This window comes from Myotis daubentonii, chromosome 12 (genome assembly GCF_963259705.1).
Source record: "Myotis daubentonii chromosome 12, mMyoDau2.1, whole genome shotgun sequence".
NCBI lineage: Eukaryota > Metazoa > Chordata > Mammalia > Chiroptera > Vespertilionidae > Myotis > Myotis daubentonii.
The window spans coordinates 15,466,257-15,492,810 of NC_081851.1; the positions used below are offsets into that span (position 1 = coordinate 15,466,257).

General features: G+C 47.9%; 2 non-coding genes across 2 annotated transcripts; both read right to left on the reverse strand.

The window, feature by feature from the left end:
* Positions 1-19,951: 19,951 nt before the first annotated feature.
* LOC132214001 (U6 spliceosomal RNA) lies at positions 19,952-20,056 on the reverse strand. Its single transcript, XR_009448109.1, has one exon. It is a non-coding gene; the product is annotated as a U6 spliceosomal RNA (small nuclear RNA).
* Positions 20,057-22,810: 2,754 nt separating this feature from the next.
* On the reverse strand, positions 22,811-23,013 carry LOC132214057 (small nucleolar RNA SNORA74). The gene has a single exon (XR_009448156.1). It is a non-coding gene; the product is annotated as a small nucleolar RNA SNORA74 (small nucleolar RNA).
* Between the last annotated feature and the right edge of the window lie 3,541 nt (positions 23,014-26,554).

The following is a 26,554-nucleotide window of genomic DNA, read 5'->3' on the forward strand; positions in this document are numbered from 1 at the left end:
TCTGTGGTCACACTTTGAGATCCTCATTGGCATCACACTCTGCCAGCCCAGCTTAGAGCTGTGCCATGCCCTGTATCCCGACGTCTCCCTCTGGAGTCCGTGGAAGGCTGGTGTTCTTTCTGGCATCTCCCATCTTTCCCCTGTCCTGCTCTCTGCTCCCATCGTTTTTTGTTTGTTTTCGTGTTTGTTGTTGTTGTTTTTTTGCAGTAACATGAAATGCTACACCCTTGTCCACCCTCAGGAGTTTTAAGGATCTCATTCAGTGTGGAAGCTGAGAATTATAAGCAGCAGATTAGTGATGAAGCTAACAGTAGGGACTCGTCTTTCTCACAAAAGAACAAGTCCACAGGTAGGTGGATCCAATATTGAATTCAGCTGCTCAGTGATGTCAGTATAAGCTCCCAGCATCAAAGAGGGGGAAAAAAATCCTCTCCTCGCTATTGTGCTTTATATCAGGGAGGAACTTAGTGTCTCAGAAATCAACTATGAGACTCTGGTGTGAACCCTTGGGCAGAACGGTCCGAATTGCAAGAGACAAGGGGCAGTTTAGTGTCAAACTGCTCCTGAAGGAGGTGCCTCAGCCCAGGAGGAGGTGGTGAGGGGAAGGACAGTGGGCACATGCGTATGGTGAGCTTCCTGTTTCTACTGTGATCACTAAGGGCTCCGTACATTTCTTCTGTGTGGACTTGTGGAGGAAAGGTATCCCGAGATTCAGGGATGACTGTTTCACAACGGTTGCCTAGTGTTTTGAAGTACCCTGTCTCATAGGGTCCATATTATCCACATAGAACTGGTTAAACATATATGTTTTTACTGATCTCAGAGGGAGGAAGGGAAACTGAACAGAGAGAGCGGGGGGTGGGGGTAGGGGAGGTGAGGAGGCTGGGGAAGGGGAGAGAGAAACATCAATGATGAGAGAGCATCATCGGTCCCATAGCCCCTAGCGCGCAACCCTGGTATGGGCCCTGACTGGGAATGAAACGGGGATCTCTTGGTTCTGGGGTCCATGCTCAAGCACTGAGCCACGCCAGCCCGGCAGCCGCATATGACTTTAAAATGAAAATTTTTTTTAATTCTAATTTAGTAAAACTTAAAATTCACTGAGACATTTAGGTTACTTTTGTTGGATACCTGAGGAGTGTTGGCTTGGTGTATTGACCAGCTAGCTGGTTTGCCTTGAAAGCAAATATGAAATGAAAGAAAGGAAATGTGTCTCCCCTCAGAGCAAGAGTGCTGCTCACATGAGAACGATGAGCTTTGGATGATTGGGCCACAGCACTGAACGGATCCCTCTTGCACAGCGTGCCTCCTTTTGAAATACTCACCAGTGGCATTCCTTTGTCCTTTCTGCTTAGAATTTTCTGACATGGTGGTTTTCGTTTCAATTATAGATTGTTCCAGTGGTGGTGTCAGTGAACTATGGCCCGTCCGGTAGATCCAGGACTGTGTACCTTGTTTCCGTACCGTCCTGTTCCAGTGGAACCATTGCCTCTCCCTAAGCTGAGTTTGACTGGTGAGTTAAATTCTGGGCTCATGGAGGAAGGGAAATGATTCAGGAAGTGTTTAGTGGAGGGAGTTGTTTTGAGTTACTCCTGTTGCAACCAAGCAATGCTCTTGCTATCCCTAGTGATTTTAAGTATGGTTGAGAGCTAGTCTAGTGGTTGTTTCTGGCCAAATGGCAAATCCAGCTAAACGGCGAGGGAAGTAGAATGCCCTCCATTAAGTAATTTTTCCTTTCATGAGACCATTTCAAGAGACAAATTGGCACTTGGGAAAGTTTAGAAAGATATGATTGAGTCTGGCCAGTGTTGCACGGTGGTTGAGCGTCCGCCTGTGAAGCAGGCAGGAGTGCACAGATGGTTTGATTCCGGGTCAGGGCACAGGCCCGGGATGCAGACTGGATCACCAATAGGGGTCATGAAGGAGGAAACCGATCAATGCTTCTCTCTCATGGTTTACGTTTCTGTCTCACCCTTTCTCCCTCCCTGAAATCAATCAAAGTGTATTTTTTAAAATATATACTGAGTCTAGCCCCGGCTGACGGGGCTCATTGGATGGGCATCTCCCCTTGCACTGAAAGGTTTCTGGATCAGTTCCCAGGGAGGGCACGTGGCAGGGTTTTGCGGTCAATTCCATGGCGGGGGTGGGCAGGAGGCGGCTGGTGCACCTCTCATCTATGTTCTCTGCCTCTCCCTTCCTCTCTCCACTGTCTATCTATATATTGGAGGTATGATCCTTGTGTCAACCAGAACCTATACATAAAGCAAAATGAGAAGAAACTGTCACTTCTAGTAGTTTCACTTCGGACAGTTCACTAGCGTGAACATTTTGATGTATATATTTCCAGACTTTATTTCCCCATTTTATGAGTGTATACATAGTTATCAGAAGAAATTAAATGTTTCAAAACTCATTTTAAAACTGTATGATACAGTGAGCACCTTCCATGTCAGCATATACGTGTACGTGTGTGTGTGTGTGTGTGTGTGTGTGTGTATGGAATTATGTATATGTACATGAGAAGACGTGGTCTACACGTGTTTTTAATAAACCTTATTTAATCAAAAGGAGTATTTAACTTAATGGGACATAGTCTACATAAATAGGTGGGTACTTTTAGAAATTATCCTTATTTACTATTATAAATGTACAGTTGAGATGTATTCCTCTGAATTATTTAAGATAATCGCCTAGAACTCTTCGGACAGCACAAGAGAAGGCTTCCAGCGCAGCCAGTAGCTGGCTCCATAATGGCTTCAGGTACTGCCTCGGGCCAGGCCTGGCCAGGGCAGGGCCTCTGGTTGGACCAGGCTCTGGCCCCTGAGCAGACACTTCCTCTTCCTCTGGAGAGCTCTGGAGCTCTGGGCATGGACCTGGAGCAGGAGAAAGAGACAGATTGACTCACACTCCTGGCTTTCCTGTGACTTAGTGTAGACAGGAAAGATGCCACCGCCTTTAAGGGAACTCCAGCCCATGAGCCTGCCCTCCCCCGATGATCTGCCCAGATGATCATTCCGCCTCACCTTGTTGAGTTGCCTTGGTGGGCTCAAGGTGCTGCAGCGCCAACCATAGATTTTGGGCGTGGCCCACCAGGTGTGAGGCGGGGGAGTTGACGGGCACCAAGGCCTGCTCTACCTCGAAGCAGGCGAAAGGAAGGGGCTGCCCCAAACCCTGGACGTGGTCCAGCCAGGTCCCCACCATCACAGCAAAGGCCCTGGGGAGAGGCAGGTGGGCAGCAGAGTCTGAGTCCTGGTGTTTCCTTCCACTCTGCCCTCCCACGGCACACTTGTTTAGATCTGAGCCTCTGTGCAGGCCCCCCTTGCCCACCCAGGGGACAGCCCCATGCCACCCCCGGCCCCTGTGTGGCTGTCCTGGTTGTAGCAGTTGTGGGATCCAGCAGGTTCAACACGGAGTCTGTGTCAGACTCTTCTTCCCACTGGCAGCTCTCCTGAAGGTCCAGTGCACTGCCCACCCCCACCCTCCAGGCCCTGGGCATCTGGGCTGAGGACTGAGACAGACTTGTGAGCAGCCTGCTCACCACAGTCCTGTTCTGAGCCTGGCCACCACGGTCAGGGGAGATGGATATGGAGGGGGCAGGCAGAGCAGGGTGGGTCTGTGGGGGGTGGGAGGGGACTGTGAGGGACAACTCAGTACAGCGTCCCCTCTGGGTCTACAAGGCCCGGGACCCCACCCACTGTCATCTTTGACTCCTATCCTCCTGGAATAGAAGACTCCAGAGCCCAGGCCTTTCTTGGGAATCAGATGATGTATAAGATTAGGGTTCTGCCAGGCACTCTCCACCCTCCACCCACCACAGTCCCCACAATGCTGACTCTGGGGGCCCTCCCTCTGGACCTGGAGACCACTCACTTTATGACTTGGTCCTGCGGTGTGTCAGCCCGGGCATTGTAAGCAGGTGTGCCTCCAGATGGAAAAATCACTCTGATCGCATCAGCCCTGATGGATGGTGGACACGACCTGCGAATGATGGACAGCGTGACTGCTGGACCCATTGCCCAGAACTGAGGCCCAGGGATTGTGTCTGTTTCATTCCTTGAGTCAGGCTAAGTGTCTCCAAAAGTGCGTGCACATTTTTGAGTAAAGAAACTCCCACCAGAAGCATGCCATACATCTGAGTGGGCCTGGGCCCCTGCTCTCCCCAGAAATCCCCAGTGTGGTCCACCAAGGACCAGGACCGGCTAGGTGAAACCTCACACTGCTTAACAGGTTGCTTTGCATGTGCTTTTCCAACCTCCGATGCCACAGGCCGCTGATGGGTGTGTCAGAGTTCTTTCCATGGGACAGAGTGAAAGAATTGCCACCAACGACCGCCGCACATACAGCTACCCTGTCTGCAGAGCCAGGGAGCAGGTGAGACCTGCCATGGCTTGTCCCCACAGCAGTGCTATGAGGTTTCCCCCCCCCCCCAGCAGCCCACTTTTCAGAGGAGCATCCTGAGACTCGGGAAGATGTGGTGACGTTTTCATGCCTCACAGCTAGCAGTGGGCAGAGTCACGAGTGTGTGCTCACCTAGTTAGAAGCTTGTCCAGGAACCGTTGGGCTCTGGAGCAGGCCAGCGTGGAGACGTGGGGGATGATTCCCCCCGGGAAAGCTGGTACCATGGCCATGGCCACCTTCTCCGAGGTGCCTTCCTCGAGGGCCTGCATCCTGCAGGACTCATGCAGGCTACCAGTTCGCTCAGCTGCACACTGGGTGGGAGAAGGAAGGATATCCATGTCAGCGGCATGACCGTGAATCCCACAAGGTTGGAGGTTTGGAGCTCAGTCGGGAGGTCCCAGCCCCACTGGGACGTGTGCAAGAGGAGGGACAGGAATGCCCCGGCAGGACGAGGTTCTTGGTCTTCTAAGTGCCACTGAAGTCCCGTACATGTTAATACAATTGCCACCTTCTCGGCATCTTCCCGCTCCCCCTTCCCTTTAGCTGAGGATCAACCAACCTCCTTGTAATAATAGTGTATATGAAGAGCCCAGGCCCTGTCATTCCTCAAGAAACGTCCTTGTTATAGAGATGAGAACACAGAGGCTTAGGAAATATCAGATGCCTGCTCAAGGGCATGCAGGTCAGAACTGGGTACTGTCCTGCATGACATTCCTTCTCAGGTACCGGGGACTTCCCTGCTACTGACATGGGTGGAAAGGGTGTGGGAACGTTGTCCCTCCCCAGCGTGGGAACAGTGTACACGGTAGATATGGCCTGTGAAAGCCTTTGACTTCAAAAGAGCAAGTTATGTTTTATCCTTTTACATTAAAGGGCATTTTAAGACCCTCATTATGGAGATGGCAGATTCCGCAAGGTGGCAAATGCCTGGAGACTGCAGATGGGAGAAAGGCGATCACGGGGCAGGAATCTGACCCGAGGACTCGGGGAGGAGCTAATCCATGTGGTAGGTGTAAAGTGACAGGTGCCTCAGTGTCCCCATGAGGCAATTGCCAGGGACAGAACACTGTGTTTGAGTTGGACACCTTGATGTCGGCCAGGTGAAAATTTCAATGAGTGAGATTTCCCGGGCCAGGCTGGGAGCAAGGCAGCAGCCATCATCAGAAACTGCTGTTGGCAACATCCCTGCCACAGCCCTTTGGGTTTGGAATCTGCTTGCAGCCATTCAAATTTTACACGTGTTCGTCCTTCCCCCAGCAGTGGGCGTCCATCTCCAGCTGGGGACATTACATGTCCTGTGGTCTGAATTGTGTACCCCTAATCCCATGACTTTGCAACCCCTCGAACTTGATTATGTGTCTGCATTTGAGTTTTAGTCTTCAAGCAAGTCATTCAGGTGATGTGAATTCAGTGGTGTGGGTCTTCATCGAATCTGACCAGTGTCCTTAGAAGAGGAGGGGAGGACACGTGGCAGTGCAGAGGGGAGTCCATGTGACACACAGAGAGAAGGCAGCCATCTACAAGCTGAGGAGCGACCCCCTCAGGAGATACCAGCCCCGCTGACAGCACCATCTCTCACTTCTAGCCTCCGGAATGGTGAGAAAATGAATGTCTGCTGTTAACACCACCCAGTGTGGCCCTATGTTATGGCAGCGCATGAAAGCAACCTAACACAGTCCGTTCCGACACACATCAGTGTTCCGGGCAGCACTGCTGACATGGCAGCTGAACTGCATTAGGCCCATGTCCATCAGCACTGAAAGGCCGCATCGCTGGGCAAACGACCTCCCCGACTGGACCAGGTCTGCAAGGACAGTGGAGCTGAGTGCTCCAGAGGATACGTGGCAAGTGTAGTTTAAGCAACACAAACAGCAAAATGCCCAAGTGCTCATGGTCCACTGTGAAGTCACAGGACATTTCTCTCTCTGATATTGCTACAAATATGTGAGGAGCGTCTCTCTACCGTCCCATGTAGCTGGAGGGGGGCGTGGGGGTCCGCATTTTTTTGTCTTGGAGCTGTGGGACACTAGGGAGAGTCCTGGGAGGGTGCCCGGGTGCCGGGAGCCGGTCCATGCTTGCTGTTTCAAGGGACCTGGCATATATGGCATACTTTTCTTAATATGTTTGCTCACCTTCTTGGCACTATGTGTTTTAACCAAGGTCACCTCTGAGAAAGGTTGTTTCCCCAGGTAGGGATTTTCCCCTGAAGTTAGGGAGGGAATAAAACCCCTTAACTAAGTGTCAGGCGGGTAATTAATCACTTTAACTACAAACAATCATGCTTAAGCTACATAATCTTTACTCCCTGGAATGGAGATAAGAAACGCCCTAACCTTTGGAATAGAGATTGATGGGATTGAATCAACTGGTATAAATACAGATGTAACAAGACAGAAAGAGACAGAGCTTAGAAGAGAATTCAGAAGACAGAACCTACACGGAGCCTGAAGACAGAAGAACTTCACTGGAGAGAACATGGCAAAAGATCCTGGACTGAATCTGACTATAGAACATGGCAAGAGAACCTGACTAGAACCTGGTGACTGAGCCTGGCTGGAGAGCCTGGACGGAGCCTGGCTGGAGAGCCTAGCAAGGGAACATGGCCACAGAACTTCCCTGGAGATCTGAGGCAGAACCTCTCTGGAGCTCCTAGACAGAACTTGGCTGGAGATCCTGGCTGGAGATCCTGGCTAGGCTGCTGATCAACTGAACGCTGTCTCCGTGTCATTCCTTCTTCGCCGACTCCGTCCACACCTTTGGGGACCCCTGGACCTGCTGGGGTTGGACCCCGGCACCCGGGGAGTCCCCAGATTTGAGTGTGGGTTCTGGGCACTGCCAGGTTGTGTTGAGGTTGTGGGTGTAGAGACCCTCGAGGCCAGCTCTCACCTCAGACAGGCACTGGTCTGTGTCCTCAGCCTGGTGCACCTGCACCCTGACCCCGTAGGTGGTGTAGTCGGGTCCATGGGCCAGCACCTCAATGATGTCCTCCTTGGAGCTCTGCAAAGACAGAGTGGGTACTGAGCCAGGAGGCATCAGGAACCTTCCACCCAATCTGTGGTCCTGTGTCATGGCAGACCTAGTCTGTGAGGACACAGTGAGGATGTTCCTGGCAGCCCTGCTGAGCTAGCAACAATTGATTTGTGTCAAGGTGGAGCCACAGTGAAAGCCTGAATCACTGAGGAAAACTCTGTCCTTGTTGGGATGATATGGAGTTGGGTCAGGCCACAGCTCCTGAGCTGGCCACGCTGCAATGGTTTGTCTTCCTCTGTGAGGTGATAGGTTGCAGAGAAAAGTATTCAAGAACTTAATCCCTTCCTATGCCCCTAACCCCCCTACCCCTTCTTCCCCCCTATTTTTTTTCTTTTTTAAATACACAGCACTATCAAGTGGGATGATCTGTAAGGCTTGGAGAAGGCTTACAAGGACAGTCAGGCTGGGGCTGGTCCACAGGATACTTGGGGCAGGGAGTTCATCAGTTGAAAGGAGCATGAGGCAAAGACAGCAACAGATGCCTTTTCTCTGATCCCAAGAAGCACAGGAAGAAAGACTGCTTTTCTCCCCTACCAGGGAGCTGGTCGGGAGGATTGAAGGTACAGATCACTTTGGGAGTGGGCTTGTGAGAACTTTGAGGCCCCAGATTTGAGCCTGACTTCTGGTCCCACCCCAGTCACCTCAGGGTCCTGGGTGTGGGCCAGCTCTCATCTCAGTTTGGCACTGGACGGTTTTCCTGTCCTGACGCACTTGTACTTTGTACCCGTTGAGGGCCTAAGTGAACCTGTCAGCCAGCTCCTCAACGCTGCCCTTGTTGGAGCTCTGCATAGACACAGCCTGCTACTGGGCCAGGAGGCATCAGGGGCCCCGGGCATTACCAGTGGGGAAGATGCCCACCACCCATTCTGCTCCCCAGATCAGGCAGAGAGGGGCATCTGCAAAGACCTCCAGGCAGGGAGTGAAGTTGATGACCCCTTGAGCACCCCTGTGATTTAACAAGTGGGTAGCAGAGCTCTGACCCCAGCACTCAGCTTCCCTTCCTGTGAGCCATGACCTGGGCAGTGAACATGACACACCCTCCAACACCCTCCAGACTTCTGACACTTACCAACCTGCTCCTGAGCCCAGGATGAGCATCCCTCATCCCCCACTTTCTTCCCCTCACCATCCCGGACACACACACACACACACACACACACACACACACACGCACGCACACAGCCGGGATGAGGGGCAAGAGGTGTGGGCTCCCCAGGTGTGACCCCCAGTTGGCGCCCAAGTGTGAGCTGAAAGGGCCTGCCCTTGGTTACCTGTGTGTGCCTCGTGCCAGAGGGCGAGGGGTATTGGTAGTGGTGCTTGCACCTGTTTCCCCAGCAACAGAAACATCTCTTGCCCTGGGCGATCTTCTGCCCAGAGCGTTGGAAGAATGGGAAGCAACAGAGAGATATCCTGGTCTCCTGACCTTCTCCACTCAAGTGAGCTGGAAAGGCAGTTGTCTCTAGAACAGGGGTGGGCAAACTTTTTGACTTGAGGGCCACAATGGGTTCTTGGCGGGCCGGAAGAAAAGCATGGATGGAGTGTTTGTGTGAACTAATATAAATTCAAAGTAAACATCATTACATGAAATGGTGCGGTCTTTTTTTTTTTTTTTTTAGTTTTATTATTTCACACTGGCCAAATCCGGCCCGCGGGCCATAGTTTGCCCATGGCTGTCCCAGGTGTTGGGACTTGGAGTGTTCCACGGGGTAGTGGCTGTTGTGGGCGGGAAGGGCTCATTCCAAGGGTGAACTTGGGCTTGTCAGGTATTTAAAACGCTTGGAGGATTGGGGTTCCCCTGGGCCTTGCTCTGTGGGGGCAGCCAAGGAGTCACTTTCCCGAAGGGTGGGACTTGGCCAGCCCCTGGCTCCTGGGAGAAAGCAGGAGAGTGGAGAGGTTCCATCAAGTTGCAACCTGGGACCAAGAGCCCCAGTGAGAGACCAATAGCCCCAGTGTGGTCTGGTCTCCTGTCATTGTGGGGCAGGTTACATGTGCTCCCTGAACCTGGAGGAGTTGTGGCTGCTGAGCTGACAGGTGGCAGCTGGGGACAGAGTTCCAGCCAGACCCCAGCAGGGCCCCCTGTCTATTAAGCCAGGCAGTGAGGTGTCCTGCTTCTCTGGGGCTTGTGTCTCAAGCCAGGAGACAAGACAGATCTGTAGTCCCTAGAAAGTTAACAACCTGGTCAAATAGGGTGTGTGTGTGGGGGGGGTGAGCAGGGGATGGTGGAGAGTCGAGCTGAGGGAAAAAAATGGGCAGGGGCAGAGCTTATTCCAGGCCTGGAAATATGTGTCTTGGAGGGTAGTCACCACGTGAGCCCATATACAACTTGGTGTTTATTCAGCAGTGGCTTCAGTGCAAGGATGATGATTAAATTGTGGATGGTTGTGGGTGGTTGGTTGGTTGGGTGGGAGGTTGGTTGGTTGCATGGGAGGTTGGTTGGTTTGGTCTCAGAAGAAATAAGAGGTAGAGACAATCGTCAGTCTTTACTTAGAGCCCAGCAGTGGCCTGACTTGGTCTTGGCTGGTAGGGCCTGTCCTTCTCGGGCGGAGATTGGAAGTGTTCTGAGAGAGATGGCAGCACTTCTCCCACCTGTGAGCTGAGGCTGGCATCCTTGCTGCCTAGCGGCTGGCTGTCCGAGGGGCTTAGTGGTAGGAATGATTCACACACAGCTCCCTTCCTCACTGGAGAGAATAGGTGACATGTGGCTCTCAGTCCTTGCACTAAACTAATGTCAGGATGAGGCAGACCTTACATGGAAGAATTTCAGCTTCACAAACCATTTGAGTGAGTTAAATAACAACTCTTATGTTTTTTAACTTTTAAGGCAGAAAATACAGCCACATTTTAATTTGATGTTTACAAGAGTTGATTTTTACACCCCCAAAATTGGCTTCAGCTGAAGTTTTCCATACCTGGAAAGTTACTTGTTGAATTTTAATACAAGTGACATATAGTGCTCAACACATCTGTATTTTCTGAGCCTTTTCACACCAATACAAAGAATATGCAATTGATGTTTTAAAAAGATAATGCTAAATTTACTAATTTGGGTTATAGTACAGTTACTAAGAAATGTTTAATAGTATCTACCAAAATGTTATAGGATAAGTTTTATAGAGGTTGTATATTTTTGAAATGAGTAGTATTATAAAACTGTGTTTACATTTTTGTGAAGTTTTGTACCACAAAGTTTAAAACAAGGAAAAGTTTATTATTGCTGAGATATTTAGGAACATTGTAGAAATCTGAACCTACAATTTTTTTTTGAAGCATTTGTAGAAACCTTATTTAAGAGGTCTAATTTTACCCTCATCCTATAGATGCAGCTAGGAGACCCAGAAAGGGTAAGTGAAATCCCCAAGACCACAAGCTATTAATAGCAGAGATCAAATGAGAACCCAGGGCAAGTGCTCATTCTATTTTTCCTGTCAGCCTATGTAGACCCAGTTGAGGTTAGAACCATAGAGCTGTGACTTCGGAGATCTGAATCCTTTAAAAATCTTTTCTGTATATATATGTTTCTCTTAGGAGTCTTGATAGTATTATTTAATTACTAGATTCCCAGTGCATGAATTCGTGCACATTGAAAGGAAATTAATTAGAAGAAATATTGTAAGATCACTATTTGCCCTTTCTCAATAATAGAAGTGTATACCAAATTCACGATCAACAATGACAGATGGAAACACATGCAACTGGCGCCAGTGATTATATATATATATATATATATATATATATATATATATATACTCGCTTACTTAGACCTGCTTTCTGATTAGGTAAACTTTTTCCAGCCTAGTGAAGTGCCCCAATTTCTTTTTCAGGATATTGCCAGCAAAACAGCATAAATACCAATATGAAAGCAGATTATTATTGTGGATCATGCAGAGATAACAAAGGGAGAAATATTTAACTATAGCCCTGTTTGACTATATTCCGTGCAGTGAGAAAACCTGAAGTCATGTTCAGGTTCTACCATTTCTTACTTCTTTTCAGTTGGGTCAATTTTTAAAACATTATAAACCTCCATTTTCTGGCTAATGAAATAAAAACAGGATTCTACCAAGTCTCCTCTCTACCTATTCCGGGACTTCAGTGAGGATCAAATGAGATGAGGCACATGAAAACACTTCAAAGACATTTGGTGAAAGTGTAAAATGTTTGCACCTGGCTAAAAAGCAAATGGGTGAAGAAACTCCAAGGAGGCTAGTCGCTAGGGAGAGGAAGCCTGGCATTACTATGTGACATCATTACCTGGTGCCCACAGCCACCATTTCTGTGCTGGGCTGGCCTGTGGGCTTTGTGCCATGGGTTCGTGGCGGGGCCTGTGTCCCACTTGGGAAAAGCGGAGTGTTGCTTGTGGACTCTGGGTGCGCAGTGCCCTTCCTCTGTAAATGGCCAGTTCAGGTCACAGCAGCTCCAGTATTGAACGTCTGCCCCTGGTGGTCAGTGCTCTTCATAGCGAGTGGTCAGGTGGTGGAATCCTTAGCACATTAGCCTTTTATATATATAGATTTTGCAATAAGAACGGCAAAAACCGTTTTAAAAAAAGTTACTGTGGCTCATGTCCTAAGTTTATCAAATCTGAAACTTTACTCTAGATATCAGCCTTCCAATGAGGAATTCTTCAAATACAGCCTGAGCTGTGGACCCTGAGGCATCCTGCCTAAGAGCCTCTCTTCAGGGTTGCTGACCCGCCCCATCCCCTACCGCGCCTCCAACCCCTGCTCATTATTTTTTCCAAGCAGACCCAGCATCTCCAAAGCCCAGTGTTCTCATTCAAGAGCTGTTGGAGTGCAAGAATGCATTTTAAAGGATATTTCACAACCCAAAGCACTTTTTAAGCTTCTCAAAGATAAGTGGATGGTCACTGAACATGGATGCAAACTGCATTTTACACCAAAAAAAGTTACTTAAATGTTTTTTAGAAGATTTTTTTCATTATCAAAATAATATAGGATCATTAGAATTTTAAAAAGAATAGTATAAAGTAAAGGAAATCACTTCTTTCCACTATCCAAGGTTAACCACTGTCAACATTTCAAAGTATTCCCTTTTGTCTTTCGTACATTTATATATCTAGATACCTTTTTAAGGTGATACTATTAATTCATTTATATAAATATATGTTGTATTGACTTCAGAGAGGAAAGGAGAGGGAGAGAGAGAGGTAGTAATATGAATGATGAGAACGAATCATTCATCACCTGCATCCTACATGCCCCCTACTAAGGATGGAGACCCATGCACTCTGACAGGGACTCCATGTATGACCTCCTGGTTCATAGATCAAGGCTCAACCAGTGAGCACGCCTCCAGGGCAAGATGATCCAATTCTAATGTGTGTATCCTGATTTGTTTTCTCTTAGTTATGGTGTTTTCATTCCACTGCATCTATAACCACTTTTTTCCTGTTTATTAAGGCACTGTTTATTTTTCCCAGCTTTATTGAGAAATAATCAATATACACCACTGTATAAGTTTAAGGCAGACAAAAGGATGGTTTGATTCACCTACATTGTGAAATGACTACCACAATGGGTTCAGCTAACATGTACTGAAGATGTGACAAACCAAAATTGAAATCTCTAATGTAATTTGGGTTATTTTTTCTTCAAAGTCAAATCTACAATTGTTACCATTGCAAAAAAGAGCTTGTACTTGGAACTAAAGTGCAGGGTGTGGTGGGTCTGCAGGCTGGGGCTCTACTGCCCTGGCCCCTTGCACTTGAGCCCTGTGCCTGTTCACATGCAGATCCTTTCTCCTTCCAGACTTCACATGAGGCTGGTGATGGATGTGCTGCCCCTGCTGGACGGGGCTCCACAGTCTGTCTTCCCACCATGGAGTGTCAGAGGTGAGAGCCCCCTGTGTAAGGCTGTGGAGCATATGAAGTTCAGAGTCACTTGTGTCTCAGCAGCTCTGGGGGTGACCTCAGCATCAGCATGCGCAGAGCCTATGCTGGCCTCCAGGGTGTGCTCTGTGAGGGTCCAGCTCACCCACAGCTCCTCTCTCCCTGGATTTCAGCCACCTTACTGGTTCTTCTGCTAGAAGCTCTGGTTCTCTCAGAACCTTACACTCCTCTCCACTCATGAGCTGTGTAGAAGCTTCATATAACAGGATGGTTTTTAAGGAAAACTGGCAAGAGAAAAAGAAGAAAAATAATCAGGAGTCACCACAATACTTTGGAGTCCAGGGCCCGGACAGGGGAGAAGGGGGAAGGGTCTAGGGCAGCCGCCACTCTGGCTCCAACAGGCCCCTGGTCCAGTCTTCTCTGAGTCATTCCCGTCCTGCGCACAGAGCAGTGCTAAGACTCACTGCCTTCAAGACAAATCAGCTCACCACCGTGCTGGTCACTGGTCAAGTTCTCAATTCTCTCCCCACTCAGCCCACTGCTGCTCTCTCTGGAGTCCGCAGATACTATTCTCTCTGAGACCATGGTTGACATCACTGGGTGGACAGCTGGCCATTGATCTGCTCCATCTCGATGGCTCCAGAATGATGTGTTTTCTTCTTTTGAGAAGAAGAAAAAAGAGCAAGAATATGGGTCTGGACAGCAAGTAGCCTTTCTGTAGAAATGCATGGACAGTGAGTTTTTACTCTTAGTACTTGGAAGTGCTATGTGGATTGGCATGAGGTACTTTCATTTTATTATTCTTTCTGGATGTTCTTCCTGAAGGTGACTGAGTTGGCTGGCTGCACAGGTAAAGGAACAAGAGGGTGAGTGTGCTGCCCTGTGTGCCAAGTAGCAAGGAGTTTGTGCTGTTCTGCATTTCTGAGCCTCTCTCACCATGTGAATGAGCTCTGGCCAGAGGCAAGGATAGCCATGAGTGGCTGCTCCCAGGCCATCCTGACACCACTCGTCTGTCCGACCTCTACACCATTGAGCTGTGCTCATTGCCAGCTAAATCCACAAGCCAGGGGAGCCCTGGAGCCCTGAGTCACTGCGTGCAGAGGATGAGCTTTGGTGGCTCCCTGGCCCACATCATGGACCAAAAAGAGCAAGATTTTATGGTGTACAGACACTGAAAAGGCCTTCATGACAGCCCTACATTATTACCCTAATGGTACAGGTTTGGATGGACAATTACAAACTCCCTACTTGACCACAGAGTAAGTACCAAACCTTTAATGAGTGACACTCCGTCTCTCATCTACGTTTCACCCCTTAAAATAGGGATGTGTTGATTTCATCCACCAGCATTACTTCTTCCATCTCGCATTCAAGTTGACAGGAAAATTGGAGCCATCTAAGGAAGGAGAGAGCATATGAAGACAGGGTATTATTTTTAGTTCATTTTGAGCACCACTCTGTCGAGTACAAAGAGAAAAACTATTTATCTTTCCTGACCTTTAACAGGGCATAGGTATCTTTTCTACAGTTGAGATCTGTAGATGATTAAAAGGCACCTGCTTCCAAGGACAATGCTGCCTTCCTTCATCCTTGTCCTTGGGTTGCGTCACTCCTGGGCCCTGTACCCAGGTCCCAACCAAGGCACGGAGAAGTGAATCTGCTCTGTCGATGAGACCCTGGCCCAGCGTTCCTGGAATGGCACAAAAGGCCCATCCTTGTCACTTGGTGGATGTGGTTTAATGAAGCAGAGGGTCACTGTGGGAGGATTGCACTACCTGTGTTGTGTTTTGTGAGATGGTTAAAAGGTTTGAAGCTCCTTTAAGAAACCAGGTGGCACAGTGAAGGAGCTGTTCCCCCGAGTGATCGCATTAGAGGTGGCTGAGACACAGCAGCTATATTAAAAGCTGTGGAAGCTTCATGATGGGATGAGAACTTAGCTGTGTAGGTCACTGGTCTGGATGGTGGCCCTCAATCCCACTGACCACCAGTTCCTGTGGGCAATTCCTTATACTCAGCCCTGACCCCAAGTGGACCTGCTGGACCAGATTCCCTGGGGCAAGACAACCAAATCTGGTTGTCACCCCTTTTAGTTTTTAACCTTTTAAAAATATAATTGTAGATTCCATTATTTATAAGAGAGAACACAGAGGTAGCCCATGGAATCTGACCTGGTTTCTCTCAATAATATCTTACAAAAATCTCACAGCAGGATATTGACAGTGACCCAACTGCCCATGTAGGGCCGATAGAAAACAGCTCTACCTGATTCTCCCACACCCAGGACAGAGCCTTCTATTTTTTTTTTTTGGTATATTATTATCACAGTAATATATACACAATGAAATTTACCATTTTAACTATTTTTCAGAGCACAGTCCAGTGCTGTTAAGTGGTCCTTAACTCAACTTAACAATCATTTTGTTGTGCTGCCGTTACCACCATCGGCTCCATCACTGTTCTCATCTTCTCCAACTGAAGCTCTGTCCCCACTAAACAACAACTCTGCATCCACTCCCCCATTACTGGTACCCTCCATCTTACCTCTATGACTCTGATGGCTCTAGGGACCTCATGTGAGTGGGATCACACACTGTTTGTCCTTTTGTGACTGGCTTATTTCATTGAGCATCATGTCTTCAGGGTCCATCCAGGTTGTAGCATGTGCCACAATGGCCTATTTTTCTAAATTGAATATATTGGGGTGAGATTGGTAATGAAATCATGTAGCTTTCAGGTATACAGTTCTGTAATACATCACCTGTATGTTGAATTATGTATCTCACCTCCCTCCCCTCTTACCCCAGGTCAGGTCTCCTTCCATCACAATTTATCCTTTCTAAGCCCTCTTCTACACACACCCCTCTCTCTGTGATAATCACCAAACTGCTGTCTGTGTCTATAAGTCTTTTCTTTGCTTAATCCCTTCACCTTTTCCCCCTAGTCCCCCAACCTCCTCCCCTCTGACAGTATTCAGTCAGTTTTCTGCACCTATGAGTCTGTTTCTATTTTGATTGTAGTTTATTTTGTTCATTAGATTCCACATATAAGTGAAACCATAAGGAACTTGTATTTCTCTGACTGGCTTACTTCACTTCACTTAGCATAATACTCACCGGCTCCATCCATGCTGTTGTCAAAGGTAAGATTTCCTTCATTTCCTTTTTGTGTGTGTGGGTGAGTCGTATTCCGTTGTGTTAATGTACCACAGCCTTTTCTCCACTTATCTGCTGTTGGGCACTTGGGCTGCTGTGAAATCTTTGCTATTGTAAGTAATGCTGCAGTGAACATAGCATTGCATATATCCTTTCCGATCAGTGTTTCAGGTTTCTGCAGAGATATTCTCAGAAGTGGAAATGTTAGGTCATAAAGCAGTTCTATTTTTAATTTTTGAGGTAACTTCATACTGCTTACCACAGTGGTTGCACCAATCTGCATTCCCACCAAGAGTACACGAGAGTTCTCTTTTCTCCACATATTCACCAGCACTTGATTTTTATTGATTTATTGATGATAGCCATTCTGACAGATGGGAGGTGATACCTCACTGTGACTTTAATTTCCATTTCTGTAATGACTAGTGATGCTCAGCATCATTTTGTGTAATAATCATCTGCAGGTCCTCGCTGGAGAGGTGTCTGTTTAGGTTCTTTGCTCATTTTTAAATTGGATTGTTTAATTTTGTTATGATGTTGAGTTTTTTAAGTTCTTCATGAATTTTTGGATATTAAACCCTTATCAGATGTATCATTGGCAAATATGTTCTCCCCTTCAGTGGGTTGTCTTTTCATTTTCTTGGTGGTTTCCTTTGCTGTCCAACAACTTTTTAGATTGATGTAGTCCCATTTGTTTAGTTTTTCTTTTGCTTCTGTTGCCCAAATAGATATATCAGAATAACAAATATTTCTATGAAAATTTATTGCCTTTATTTTCATCTAGAAGTTTTACGGTTTCAAATGTCACTTTCAAGTTTTTAATCCATTCTGCGTTTATTCTTCAATATGGTGTAAGAAGGTAGTCTGCATTGATTTATTTTTCCACTTATGTGCCCAATTTTCCCAATAGCATTTTTTGAGTGGACTATCTTTACCACATTGTATATTCTTGTGTCCTTTGTCAAATATTAATTGACCATAAATGTATGGGTTTATTTCTGGACTTTTTGTTCTGTTCCACAGATCTTTATGTCTGTTTTATGCCAGTACCATACTATATTTATTACTATGGCCTCGTAGTATAGTTTGTTATCAGGTAGCATGATTCCTCCCACTTTGTTCTTCTTTCTCAAGATTACTCTATTGGTTTCGTTTTATTGTTTGTTTTGTTTGTGTGTGTGTGTGTGTGTGTGTGTGTGTGTGTGTGTGTGTTGGGTTTTTTGGTGTTTTTGTGTTTTTTTTGTACTTCCATATAAATTTTTGTGATATTTGTTGTAGCTCTCTGAATTACGTCATTGGACATTTGAACGTTGTTAATTCTTCCTATCTTTGAACACCATATGTGCTTTTATTAATTTGTATCTTCTTCAACTTCTTCCTGTCTTCCTTCCTTTCTTTCACTTTCTTCTTTCTTCCACTTCTTTCTTTCCTTCTTTCTAACTCTCTTTCTTTCTTTCTTTCTTTCTTTCTTTCTTTCTTTCTTTCTTTCTTTCTTTCTTTCTTTCTTTCTTTCTTCTTTCTTCATGATCTTTATTATATTCAGGTGAATTCCCTTTATTCACATTTCACTGAGAGTTGTTATAATGAATAGGTATTGTGTTTTGGTGAATGCTTTCTGCATCTATTGTTGTAATCATGTGAATTTGATTCTTTATTTTGTTTACGATGTATCATGTTTTTTATGTGTAGATACTGTACCAAGCTTTCATCCCTGGAATAAATCCCACTTCATCCTGATGTGTAATCTTTTAAATGTATTACTGGATCCAGTTTGCCAATATTTGGTTGAGGATTTTAGCATCTACATTCATCAGGGATATTAGCCTATAATTTTTTTTCTTTATAAAGTCTTATTCTGGTTTGGGATTAGGAGAATGCTGCACGCATAAAATGAGCTTGGGAGGCTTCCCCTGTCTTGAGTGTTTCGGGTGAGTTTGAGGAGAACAGGTGCTAGTTCTTCTCTGACTGTTTGATGAAATGCACTGTGAAGCCATTCAGTCCAGCACCTGCGTTTGTTGAGAAGTTATTTTTTCTTTTAATTCTCACCTAGTATATATTGTCCAATGAATTTTTTTTTTTAGAGATGTGGGAGGGAGGGAGGGAGGGAGGTAAGAAGGGAGAAAGAGAGGAGAGAGAGAGAGAGAGAGAGAGAGAGAGAGAGAGAGAGAGAGAGAGAGACATCAGTGTGAGACACACACATCAAATGGTTGTCTCACACACATGTACACCTCAACAGGTGGCAGGGGTGAACCTGCAACCCAGGTACATACCTTTGACTGGGAATCGAACGCATGATCCTTTGTTCCGTGGACCACATCTCTAACCACTGACACACAATGGCCTTAGCTTCATTGATCTCATGTTTGTTTTTTACTGCTTTGTTTATTTCTGCTCTGATCTTTATTATTTTCTTTATTCTTCTCACTTTATGGTGTCTTTGTTTTTCTTTTGCACTAGTTCCTCTAAGTGTCAAGTTAGATGATGTATTTCAGATTTTTCTTGTTTCTTGAGGTAGGCCTGTAATGTTAGGAATTTTCCTCTTAGGACTGCTTATCCTGTGCTCCATAGCGTTAGGATTGTTGTGTTCTCATTTCCATGTGTTTCAAGGTATTATTTCATTATTTCCTTGATCTCATTGTTATCTATTCATTGTTTAGTAACATGTTAATTAGCCTCCAAGACTTTCTGTGTTTTATAGTTTTTTCTTTTTCTTTTTAATCCTATAATTACTAATTTTTATTGTGGTCAAATAAATATAAGATTTAGAGTTTTAACCACATTTAAGTATACATCAAGTATATTGACATGCAATTCTCACCACCATGTATCCCCAAATTTTTATTTATTTATTCATTTTTGCTTTTCATTGCTTTTATCTCTGTTAATAAATTTATTGGGGCATGGGTGGTTTTAGGTGTGTACAGTTCAGTAATAGATCACTTGTAGGTCAGTTTTTTCTAATTGACTTCTAGTTTTATACAGTTATGATCAGAAAAGATTCTTGATATGATTTCAATCTTCTTAAATTTACTGAGACTGTTTTTGTGCCCTAACATGTGGTCTATCTAGATAATGTTGCACGTCCACTTAAAAAGAATGTATATTCTACTGCTTCAGGGTGAAAATGCTCTGAAGATACCAATTAAATCCATTTGATCTATTGTGTTATTTCAGTCCACTCTTTTTTTTTTTTTTAAAGACTAGGTGTGAGGCCGCCCTGTGCAAGGGTGAGGCAGTGCACAAGTCTTCCCCCCCCACCTTCTCCCTCCCCCCCCAGCCCCCACCCATCTCCCTCCCCCCCCAGCCCCTGCCCATCTCCCTCCGCCCCCACCCACAGGGACCCCAGCCCAGGAGGAGGTAAGGGCCCAAGTCTCCCCCCCGCCTTCTCCCTCCCCCCCCAGCCCCCGCCCGTCTCCCTCCCCCCCCCAGCCCCCGCCCATCTCCCTCCACCCCCACCCGCAGGGGCCCCAGCCCAGGGGAGCCAGGGGAGCCTAGGGGAGCCAGGGGAGCATGTCACACGCTAGGGGGAAGGGAACGCTTCACTGATTTGAGTGTCACCCTTGCGCAGGGGCCACCCTAATCTCCTCTGCATCATTCCAGGTTTACTATATGTGCTGCTGCTGCTGCAGAGTCCAGCACCAGGCCACTCTTTGCTTCTTGATTTTCTGTGTGGAAGATCCAGCCATTGATGCCAGTGGGATTGTTCAAATCCCCTACTACGTCTGTATTATTGTTGAACTCTCCATTTATGTACATCAGGATTTGATTTACACATTTACTTGCTCTTATGTTGAAGAAATACATGTTTGCAAGGGTTATATCCTCTTGTTGGATTGCTCTCTTTATCATTCTGTGGTGTCCATTCTTATCGCTCAATGTAGCCTTTGTTTTAAAGTCTCTTTTGTCAGCTCTAGGTTTACCTCCCCGGTTTATTTTTCATTTGTATTTGCATGAAATACCTTTTGCCATCCCCTTGCTTTTTGTCTGTATGTCTTTCATTCTGAGATAGGTCTCTTGTTGACTGCATATATATGGTTCTTGATTTCTTATCGATTCAGCTACCATGTCTTTTAATTGCAGCAGTCAAGCCACTTACATTTAAAGTGATTATTTGTAGATATGTTTTATTCTTTTAACTCTGTTTCCCTTTTATTCCTTCTTGATAGTTCTTATACTAATGGTTTGGTGGTAACACACTTCTTTTGCTGTTTCTTGTCTGGGAAGCTCTTTATTTCTCCATCAATTTTAAATGACAGCCTTACTGGGTAAAGTAGTCTTGGTTGAAGGTCCTAGCTTGTCATTATTTTGAATATTTTGTGCCAATCCCTACTGGCCTGGTATGTTTTTGTAGAGAAATAAGCTGACAGTCTTATGGGAGCTCCCTTGTAGGTAACTGACCGTCTTTCTTTTGTTGCTTTTAAGATGTCCTGTCTTTAATCTTTGTCATTGTCATGATGATGTGTCCTGGTGTCAAGCCTTTTTGGGTTCATCTTGTTTGGGACTCTGTGCTTCCTGGACGTGTGTCTCTTCCTTCACCAGGTTAGGGAAGTGTTCGGTCATTATTTCTTTTAATATGGTGTAGTCCCTTAACCTTTCTTTTGTCCTTGTACTCCTATAATGTGGATGTTGTTAATGTTTCATGTTGTCCCAAAAGTCCCCTAAACATTCCTCATTTTTAAAAGTTCTTTTTTCTTTTTGCTGCTTTTGTCTTCTGTGACCTTGTCTTCCAAATCACTAATTTGATTCTCTCCTTAATCAAATTATTTATTTTCTCTAGTGTATTCTTCATTTCAAAGATTTTACTCTTTATTTCTGACTGGATCTTTTATATGGCTTAAATGTTCTTTTTCATGCCTACTATCAGTTTTCAAGTTCCCAATGATTTCATCCATTCTTCACCTAACTTAAATTAACTATCTGAAATATTGCTTGCCTCACTTTGTTTAGCATTTTTTCTGGATGTGTCCCCTGTTCTTAAATTTGGGGCATGTTTCTTTGCATTTTGACTGCCTCTGTGTGTTTCTTTCTTTGTATTAAAATCCAGGTCTTGGTAGTGTGGCTTCGTGTAGTAGGAGTCCTGTGGAACCCAGTGGCAATTTCTTCTTGATCATCTGAGTTGAGTGCTCCAGGGATGTCCCGTGTGTGTTATGTGAACCTTCCTGTGGCAGTTGATGCTTGATGGCTGTTGGCCCATTCATGTAGTGATTCGATGCTCAGGCTAGTTGGCTGTGACCACAGTGTACCCTGCCTACAGTGTAGTGTATGAGCTGCTGACAGGTGTTGACCACGTGGAGCGCAATTCATCTCAGCGGGGTCTGGTGCCTGCCTAGATCTCTCTTTGGATCTGCCGCTTCTGAGGCTAATTGTATCCTTCTCTGATGTGCTCTGAAGCTGGCTATCGGCTTGTTGTTCCTGGGGCTTCCTGGGAGGGACTCTGGTGCTGAACAATGTCAGATGCTTGATGTGACTCTCCCAGGGCAAACTCTTTGCATCTACAAAGCAATTCACAATTTGTGACAGCCTCTGCTGAGGCCCAGTGAGCACAGGAAGGTCCAAGCAGGGCACCAAAGCTGGCTTTGACTAGCATTGAGCCTGGGGGCACGTCAGCAAAAGCCCCAGAGCACACCATGTTCTGCCTCCCTGTCTGCCTCCATCTGCCAGGTGCCTGTTTGTCTCAGTTAATGAAAGAGTCTCTGGAAGCACTCAAGTTGCATGAGGGAGGTTCTCAGGGAGTCCCCAGGTAGAGGTGAGTGGTGCTCACCAGATGGATGCAGGTTCAAGCTCAGTGTCAGTGTTGGGTCTGAGGCCACTCAGCAAATGTCCCAGGGTATACCACGTCCAGCTGCCACCCGCTGGGTCCTCACACATCCTTGAGCAGTGTACAGAAGACGCAGACCTGGCATTGTTTGTAGGAGGAGAATGAAAAAGTCAAAAGAGGCTGCTTCCCAGGATTGAAGGTGTCTGGAATCTGTAGTCTGAGATCAGCTGTGTGAGCTTAAGGGCTTTGCAGAAGGTCTGTGGATTCTCAAAGGCCAGAGAGCTGCTTCCTGTTGTAGATGACTCGTGGATCCCCACAGGGGAGCGAGAGCATGGTGGGATCATGCAGGTGCAATCCAGCCATCACGTAGTGAAAAGTAGAATCCCCTCATGGGTGGCTGATTTCAGCAGATTCATCCCTCCATTTCTGTCCTAAGAGAACTGGAGCTCTCTCCAGACTTCCGACCAGATGCATGCTCACTGGCTTCCCGGGCAGCACTGTCCCTGACTTCTTTCCTCAAGGCTGGGTGAGCCAGGCTGGCTGGAGTGTAGGGAAGGGAGGATAGAGGTCCGTTTGGAGGGTTGAAATGCTGTGAGAACTTTTAAGGCTTAAATTTATTTTCTGTGTGTCTGCTCCCACACTATAACTAAGCAGCCAAAGTGATGCTTAGCTCACTCTCAAGGAAGCACAGTTCTGCCCTGCACCAGTGCCACACATCACCAGAGCAGTGAAGGGAGCTACTGGAGGAAGAAGACAGGGCATTCCTCTCCCAGCAGTGTAACACCCTCACAGGCATGATTCTTTCTGGAGAGCTGACCCCTGCTGGAGCACTTAAGGCTTTTAGGCACAGAGTGTAATGATCTGATTTATATTTTTTAAAGATCACTCTGATTTGCATTTTCATTTTTATTAAAAATTACTTCTTTAATTTTTTTTCAATTAGGGATGACATTCAATATTAGTTTCAAGTGTACAAAATAGTGGTTAGACATATAACATATAAAAGCATCTCCTGATAAGTCTGGCATGGGATATCTTTGAAAAGGGTATTAATCCTATTCACGAGGGCTCCACCCTCATAACCTAATCAACCTCAAAAGACCCACCTTTTATTTATTTTTAATCAACCTTATTTGGATGACATTCATTAATAAAATTGCATAGGTCAGGTGTGCAATTCTATAATGCATCATTTGTATATCGCATTGTGTGCTCACTGGCTTCAGGTCAAGTCTCCTTCTATCACCATTTATCCCCCCTATGCCCTCTTCTCCCTCCCCTACCTGTCACCCACCAACCTTACCCCCTACTCCCCACACGCCACCCCACCTGCCACCCCACACCCCACACACCCAGCCCCCATCTGCCTCACCACATCCCCAATGCACAGCCCCCATCTGCCACCCCAACTCCCCTCCCGCCAGCTCTCATCCCCCAATACTACCCCTCACCCCCACCTCCCACTCTTACCCCCAACCCTACCCCCCACCGCCCCCCCATCACGCACCCCACACCCCACACCTCCCATCCTTCACCCCCAACTTCCCAGCCCCCACCCTCCACCCCCCTTCCCCTGCTTGTGATTTGACATTTGAAATGATATTTGAGATGTGTCTTGAGAGCACGGGTAGGATTTAGACAGATGAAGAAGGTGAGAATATGCTTCAGGTACAGAGAGTGGACATTCGGCCTGGAGGCAGGAGAGATGAACACTGGACAGACCAGAGCATATGCCCTTCAGATGCCTGTGAGTGAGGGGTCAGGGCAGGGAAACAGAAGACCCTGCATGGAGGGAAAGGGCAGAGGGATAAGGGGACCAACCACAGAGTGGTCAGAGCAGGAGAGACAGCAGCCCCTCCATGGGAAGGCAGGGCAGCAGGGTCAGGGGACCAGGGGAGGGGCCGATGGACAGGTATGAGAGGGAATGCTGCCAAGGGGCAGGGCTGGGGGCAAGGGCTCCACCATGGGGAACAGGGAACTCTCCATGGAGGGGTCTGTTTCTCCTGTTACCTATCTCTACTCCCATGTCCCCCCTTCCCTGGCCCCTCCATGGATGGTGAACTAACCCCCCTATCTTGCTCGGACTATGTGGGGTCCTTTGTCCTCCCTGCCCTGCTACCTCCCTGGATGATGCCCTCTCCCCCGTGCCCTGCCATCTATTTCAGGACCTGTGCTAAAATCCTTGCTGTCTCAAAGTAGGCTTCCCTATCCCCCCAGCCTCTCCTCTCCATGGAGGGTTCCCTGTTCCCTCTCATGCATGCCCTGTCCCTCCATGAAGGATTCTGTCTCCTCCATGCCCTTCTCCCTCAAACCGGGGCTCCCTTTCTCCACTGCTTGCCCCCTCAAAGTGAGGTTCTCTGTCCCCCTGCCGTGCCCCCTCCACGAAGGAAATCTTCCTCCCTGACCCTCCTCCTCAAAGTGGGGTTCTCTACACCCCTGCCATGCCCCATCCATGGAGGGTACCTTCTCCTCCTTGCCTCTCCCCCTAAAGTTGGGATCCCTGTCCCCCTGCCCAGCCCTCTCAATGGATAGTTCTGTGTCCTCTGTGCCCTGCCCTCTCAAAGTGAGGTTCCCTTTCCTCCTGCCCTACCCTCTGCATGGGGATTACCTGTCCAACTGCCCTGCCCCCTCCCCATAGATGGTTCCTGGTCTCCCCTCTCCTCCCTGTCCTGCCCCCTATAATTGGGGTTCCCTTCCTTCCTGTCCTCCCCACTGCATGGAGGGTTTGCTGTACCCACTATTCCATCCCTGCAAGTGCAGTTCCTGTCCCCCAGCTCTAACTCCTTTCTGAAGGTTTCCCTGTCCCCCTGCCCTGCCCCCTCCATGAAGGTTTCCCTGTCTCCTTCCCTCTACCCTCTATGAAGAGTCCCCTCTCCTCCCTGCCCTGTCCCCTCCATGGAGTGTGCCCTCTCCCCCCTGCCCTGTCCCATCCATGGAGGGTTTCCTGTTCCTCTGCTCTACCGCCTCCAAGGAGGGTCCCCTCTACTCCCTGTCTGACACATCCCTGTTGGGTTCCCTGGCCAGCCCCCCCGCCTCGAGCCCTGCCCCCTCCATGGAGGGTTCCCTGCCCCACCTGTTCTGTAGCCTCTATGGAGGTTTCCCTGTCACCACTGCCCTGCCCCCTCCCTGGAGGGTCCCCTCTCCTCCATACCCAGTCCACTCCAAGGAGTATGCCCTCTCCCCCCTGCCCTGTCCCATCCACGGAGGGTTCCCTTTTCCTCTGCTCTGCCCTCTCCATGGAGGGTGCCTTCTCCTCCCTGCCTTGTCCTCTCCAAGGAGAGTCCCCTCTCCTCTCTGCCCAGTCCACTCCATGAAGGTCCCCACTTTCCCTGCCCTCCCTCCTCCATGGAGAGTCCCCTCTCCTCTCTGACAAGCCAATCCTTGGAGGGTCCCATGTTGCCAGTCCCCACTGCCCTGCCCCATCAATGGAGAGTTCCCTGTTCCCCAAACCCCCTGCCCTTCTCCCTCCATATAGAGCACCCATGCCCACTATCCTTCCCTTCCTTGGAGGGTCCTTTCTCCTCCCTGCCCTGTTACCTCCACGGAGGGTCCCATCTCCTCTTTAGCTATAACCTCCATGGAGGGTCTCTTCACTCTCTGTCCTCTTCCCTCCATGGTGGGTCCCCTGCTCCACTGCCCTGTCTCCTGCATGAAGGGCCCCCACTTCCCCTGCCCTCCCTTCTTCATGCAGTGTCCCCTCTCCTCGCTGCCCAGCCCATCCTTAGAGGGTTCCCTGTATCCCTTCCCCATAGCCCTGCCCCCTCCATGGAGGGTCCCCTATTCTCCCTTCCCTGTCCCCTACACTCCCCGCTCCATGGAGGGTACCTTCTCCTCCTTGACCCATCTCCTCCATGTAGGTTGCCATCTCCTCCCTGCCCTTCCTCTCCCTGGAAGGATCCTTCTCCTCCCTGATCTGTCCCCTTTATTGAGGGTCCCTTCTCCTCCATGGCATGTCCCCTCCATGGAATGTCCCCTCTCCTCCCTGCCCTGTCCCCTCCATGGAGGGGTCCCCTCTCCTCCCTGTCTGGCCCATCACTGTAGGTTTCCCTTTCCCCGTCTCTGCCCTCTCCTCCCTGCCCTGTACCCTCCATGGAGGGATCCTTCTCCTCCCTGACCCATGCCCTCTGTGGAGGGTCCCTACTCCTCCCTACCTGTCCCCTCCATGGAGGGTTCCCATAACCCTACTGTCCCCCTGCATGGAGAGTACCTTCTCCTCCGTGACCCGTCCCCTCCATGGAGGTTCCCATCTCCTCCCTGTCTTGTCCCCTCCATGGAGGGTCCTCTCTCCTCCCTGTCTGTCCCCTCCATGGAGAGTTCCCATCACCCTAACAGTCCCCCGTGCATGGAGGGTCCCAACTCCTCCCTGCC